Source organism: Colius striatus, chromosome W (genome assembly GCF_028858725.1).
Source record: "Colius striatus isolate bColStr4 chromosome W, bColStr4.1.hap1, whole genome shotgun sequence".
NCBI classification, from domain to species: Eukaryota; Metazoa; Chordata; class Aves; order Coliiformes; family Coliidae; genus Colius; species Colius striatus.
In genome coordinates, this window is record NC_084789.1 from 5,997,656 (window position 1) to 6,003,655 (window position 6,000).

The 6,000-nt window shown below is 45.6% G+C and overlaps 2 pseudogenes; both read left to right on the top strand.

Annotated features, from left to right (window-relative positions):
• The first annotated feature begins 1,016 nt into the window (after window positions 1-1,016).
• Window positions 1,017-2,010, top strand: LOC133628589 (kinesin-like protein KIF24; annotated as a pseudogene).
• A 278-nt stretch (window positions 2,011-2,288) lies between these two features.
• On the top strand, window positions 2,289-3,515 carry LOC133628590 (uncharacterized; annotated as a pseudogene).
• The last annotated feature ends 2,485 nt before the right edge of the window (window positions 3,516-6,000 follow it).

Sequence of the window (6,000 nt, forward strand, 5' to 3'; positions counted from 1 at the left end):
TTCAGAGCACTGATTAACAGTCATGTTCAGTTTAAATTGTAAACAAAGAATTGCAATACAAACTGGGGCAAGAGGACTACATTAAAAAAGAAACAGAGAGCATCTGTGCATCACCTGACACCCCTTAAGCTGCTACTTTACAGGAAATGCAAGGTATGTGAATTGCTAAGAATCTTCTTAGATTCTTAGCTTAAGGAAGGGGAAGAGGAGTAAAGGAAACAGTTGAGGGGATAGCAGCTCTTCACAGTTGCACCGATGAGTCTGGTCCAGGAACACTGTAGCCATGTATGCATATCACCTGAGCTAATTAGCTCCACTGTGATTACCACAAAAGTCCTAGATTGTGTCTTGTGGGATTTTATGATGTGCTGTGGAGAGCACTAGCTTGTTTTGTCCTGATACTGTGCTGTGATGCATTATAAAGTGCAGAAATGCAACCCCTTTGCTGCAACAGAGGCCATCTTCACCCTTTTGACCTGTTATGCACTGTTCAAGGGAGCACTTCAAAATACTGCTAAGGGGCATCGAGATAAAGAACTTAAGAAATCTGTAAGACACCTCTTCAACAACCACTAGGGAGCACCAGAGACCATCGAAGACCCCCATGGAAGCCCAAGGGAGACCCAGGCCACATAGGAAGTAACTATGTAAATATGATAGTTCCAGCAAATGGTATACATATGTCTGGGAAATCTAATGCATGTAAAAGGGAATATAAGCTTTGTTCAACCCAGCATGTGGGATGCATGTTAGGTGGAGCAACCCCCCATGCACTCAGCACTGCAATAAAGGAATGCCTGCTTCTTAATGCTACATTGGTGTTGAGGAGTTTATTCCTGATTTCAGTGACACTGCTATAGACCTTTCCAGAAGTTCAGGCATTCTGGCAGAGAGATTTTGATGCTTGTGTGGATTGCTAACAATTAAAACAGAAATCATGACATTGAGTTCAGTCTTTAGCCTTAAGATATGAAAGCATTAGTTTATTCTGAAGACCCTGTTATTTATCTGAAAGCATGACATCATCTAAAACCAGCCTCATTTACAGGGTCAAAGAGATGAAGAAAAGGATTAAATGTTCTACCCCTGTCACAAACAGGTATCGGACAGCTGGAAACATATCTCCAAAATGTGTCCAAAACTCCCTCTTTGCCACCTGGGGAAAAGAGCTCTCCAAAGAAAGTGAAGCTAGGCCTCCAGCACCCCTCAAATGCTACAAACATGAAGGCATGTCCTGCAGCACTCCAGCCACAAAGTGTCCCTTTTACCTCTACCCCCAGGAGAATCAGCAAAGGACATGCCTACAAAGGAAATCTCAGCTCACCATGGTTCCACCACCCTAGTTCAGTTAAGGGAGTCCTACAGATAGCACATCCCCTGAAGAAGAAAACTGATGATTTGTCCCTCCACTCTGAAAAGAACCCCACCACAAAGGATTTAATAAAAAATGCTGCCACAACAGAAACAAAAGAGAGTGGCCAGAGACACAAGTATATTGAAAACAGACCATCCATCCAATGTCTGAAAGTCCAGACAGTGCAACCTGTTCAGAAACAGCTTGTTTCTAAAGATGATTTTTCCTTTGGAGATGCAAATCTGCCTTCCAACAGCATACAGGATTGGGAAACTCCTTTGCTAAACAATGTGTTGAAACTGCCTCCATCTTTATCACTAGCAGTTTCAGCAACCACCTATTCTACAGAAAAAATTGAACTGTCAACCCCTTGAGAGGTTTTTAACACATTACAACTCCCAGGAGATTAACATGAAGCAGGAACTGAGCCTTACTCCTACAGAAGTACAGAGCAAAGAGGGGATGCACCTGGAAGATTTGGATGACAGTGATTTCAGTGATTTCTCACCCATCTGTAGTCAAAAGAGTGTGAAAAGAAGAAACACCAACAAATGCAGTCAATATTAATTTTTCCTTCATCAAAGAGAACAGGAACTGAAGTAGAGAAAAAAGGTAAAAATTGACAAGATTTATTTTTTCAATATGCAATACTGTAGTGAGTCTGTGATGGTAGTGATTTTCCACAGCAGCCCTTGTAGTGCTGTGCCTACTGTTGGTATTGATAGCACATCAATGTTATGACTACTGCTCACACAGCATCAGGGCTGTCCCTCCAGCATTCCTTCCCCCACCTTCACCAATAGCTGTGGGTGGGCACAATCTTGGGAGGGACCATGGCCAGGACAGCTGACCCAGGCTGACCAAGGAGATATTCCATACCATATGACAACAGCTCAGTAATATAAACTGGGGGAGAGGAGCAGGAAAGGGGGGCATGATTCATTTTGGCCTTCCAAAAACAACCATTACATGTAGCGAAGCCCTGCTTCTCAGGAGGTGGCTGGACATCGCTGCTGATGGGAAGTAGAGAGTAACATCTTCATTTGCTTTTGCTTTGCTTCTCACATGCACGGCTTTGCTGCTTCTTTATTAAACTGCTTTTATCTCAACCCACAAGGCTCTCATTTTCTCCCCTTCCCTGGCTTGCTGAGGAGGTGAGTGATAGAGCGGTGTGGTGGGCACTTGGCATCCAGCCAGGGTCAAATTACCACAAATACCCATGCAATAACATGAACTAGATGACAGCTGAGGTGGTAGTGAGGGCAGTCCAAAGACAGCAGAATCCTTTAAAAATATAGGCTGCAGCAAAACTCCATCAGACTGGAGCTACAACTTATCTATTGAGTCCTCTCTAAGCAATACTGCAGAAAAGCCTTACTGCCTGCAGGAAACTCCTGCTTGTAACTGGAAGAATGGCAAAGATTTCCTAGCTGATTACAAACAATACAAATCCAAACACAGATGTCTCATTTACTCGGGTGAAGCCACCTTAACTCCAGAAAAAAAGATGCTTCAAACTCATATGTTTCTCCTGTATTGAAATTAGGAACTCCAGAGTGCAAAGAGATTGACCTCTAGCACAAAGAGAAGGAAGAATATACTTTGGATAGATGAGCTGTCTTTGCAGGACATGTAAAATGGAAAGCTCGATAAAATTTAGTTAATCATTGTGGATCTTCTAATTGCTCCTCAGAATTCACTTCTGAGCCAATGCCACCTCGCACAGTATCCCTTCTTGACAGCAAGGAAACAACTGATACAGAGAAAGCATCTTCTAACCAAGAGAAGCTCCCCATTGTGAGATAGATGTCAGACAGGAACATATATGGCTCAGAACAGGTCTGAGGAAGAAGGCTGGCGATGCACAAGGAGCAGAGCTCTGATGGACAGCATGCTAGAACTAGGGGAGCAAACACGTTGCGGTGGAAGATGCTGCACCTTGCTGCATTCCCCACAAACCAAGGACAAGGGGCTTTCACCCACCTGCTGCCAGGCAGAAGCATGCTGCTGCCTTCTGGGCATGGATTCAGCAAATCGAGGAGTCATTTGCAGTTTATTTGTTGGATATCACCCAACAAAAACACCTGCAGCTGAATCCATGGGCTCTGGGGAAGAGAGAGTGGTTTGTTCCTCAGTAACTGTGGGAATAAAGAACTGGTAATTGGCAAAAAATGTAAAATGACCTTCAGAGTATGAGACTGATTGTTAGTAAATGAAGTAATGTTACAGAATGCCCTGTTGTGAGTGTGAGAAGCAGCAGCGTGAGAGTGGAATATAGGCAAACTCTGAAGGTCAGCAGGATATAAAACCAAAACTGAGATTATGCAATTCTTTACAATAAATTGGGAGCTTGCATACAGGAAACCCTTCAGCAAACCAGAGTGGGCTTCATATGTTTCAGCGTTTTGCCCTGATCCTGGCTGACCCGAGACCGGCAAGTGGTGCCCCGTGTGAGGTGAAGCGGTTTTGCTGTAAAAAGAAACAAAGTAAAGGGACCTGCACAAGAGATCCAGTTCTTGGGCATAAAATGGCAGGATGGATGTCGGCATGTGCCTATGGATGTTGTGAACAAAATAGCGACTATGTCTCAACCAACTAATAAGAAACACAAACTTTCCTGGGCCTTGTGGGATTTTGGAGGATGCATATCCCAGGTTATAGTCAGCTTGTGAGCCCTCTTTTTAGAGTAACCAGAAAGAAGAACTCTTTTGAGTGGGGCCTTGAGCAACAACAAGCTTTTCAACAAATTAAACAGGAAATAGCTCGTGCAATCGCCCTTGGGCCCATCCGTACAGGACCAGATATGCTAAATATCCTCTACACTGCAGCTGGAGAGCAGGGTCTCACCTGGAGCTTCTGGCAGAAAACATCTGGAGAAACCCAAGGTCGACCATTAGGATTTTAGAGCCGAGGATATCGAGGATCGGAAGCCCACTACACCCCAACTGAAAAAGAAAAACTAGCAGCATATGAGGGACTTTGAGCTGGTTCAGAAGTCATTGGCACAGAAGCTTATCTCCTCTTGGCACCATGTCTGCCTGTGCTACACTGGATGTTCAAAGGGAAAACCCCTTCTATACATCATGCAACCAGCGCTATATGGAGATGTTGCAGGCCGCCTTGGTGCGGACCAAGGGGATGGGTCAGGATTTTAGAAGTGAGGAGATGTTAAGAGGACTCTGACTAAGGCAGCAGAGGAGAGACAGTTTTGGCTATCGGCGTGGGAAGCTCTCCGGGGGGAGGGGCGGAAAGTGCAGACAGACGAGAGAGTTTGTAGTGATCAGGAGGCTCAGATGTGGAGCGTAGAGGTAGAGAATCTGGGAGCGCAGACGGGTCCGTCACTGTATGGGGACGCGGAATGTCACGGGCTTGGTAGCGAGAAGGAGGATGAGGAGTGAGGCCCCGGAGCGGAGCCCTCTGGGCTACCCCTGAGACGAGTTGCAGAGGATGTGGGCAGGGAATGCCGAGTGGGTGGAGTCGGGCGGGAGTACGGTGCAAGAGGATCAGGGGAGAGTGGGGAAGCGTGACCCCATGTTAGATTGGGTACCATTGGGCACGCGAGGCGAAGCAAAGAAAAAGAAAACGCGGGAGACAGTAATACCGGGAGAAGTGCCGAGGACTACGTCGCCGGCGCCGGGAACGAGAAAGGAGAAAAATCAACTGCACCACGACTTACCAAAGATGGCGCCTGACGGAAATGAGGGCGGGACAAAGGAGAAAAGTCAGCCGGGCCACGACCCACCAAAGATGGAGTCTGAAGGAAATGGGGGCGGGACAAAGGAGAAAAATCAGCTGCATCATTGGCCACAGACGGGGGGTGGTGTGGATACGTGGGACCAAAAAAAAAAAATGGTGAAGGTGAAGAAGACTTGATTAGTGATGTAAGTAGTATTAGACATGCAACCTTGAGTTGCTCAAAAAGAAAAAGGGGGAATTGTGGAGGAATTTCTGTCTGAAAGAGGCCATGGTCTGGTAACAGTGAACAACCCATGCTTTGAGAACTAATGTGTGGATTGTCCTTGAGCTGCTCTTGACTGTGAGAAAAGAAGAAAGAATACCTACATGATAACAAGCTCGAGCAACGAGGAGGCTGAAGGAGTATGTGAAACCGTAAGGCTTATCGCAGAAAAGTGCAGCTGGCTTTTAGAGAAAGGACCAATTAGAAGTAGTATAAACATGCAAGCTTTGCTGCTGATTATAAAAGTCTGATGCTTGTTAGTAAAATTGGAGTTATGACCAAAAAAAAAAAAAACTAAATCCCAAACGAAACTGTTTTGCTGTGAGGGTGACAGAGCAGTGGAGCAGGCTGCCCTGCTCCCTCGGAGGTCATCAGGACCCACCTGAGTATGTTCCTGTGTGTTATAAATTGAGACCACAACGGATCACAATCCAATTATAATTTTATTAATTGTAGCAAGTAGAATATGAGCAAAGACAGCACTGGACGACAGGGGAGTCTGCGCTCCGCCAACTGCCGTGCTGATCAGTTCAAACAGTCCCTTTTTTATACATTTTAGTCCGTGGCCGTGAAGCACTGTAGGTACTCTGCGCATTCTTCAGTTGCTGTGAAGGGGGTCGTTTTCTGCCTTCCGGTGGTTGTTGAGTAAGGAGTCTTCCTCCTTTGTTCCTCAGAACATCCTGTAGTT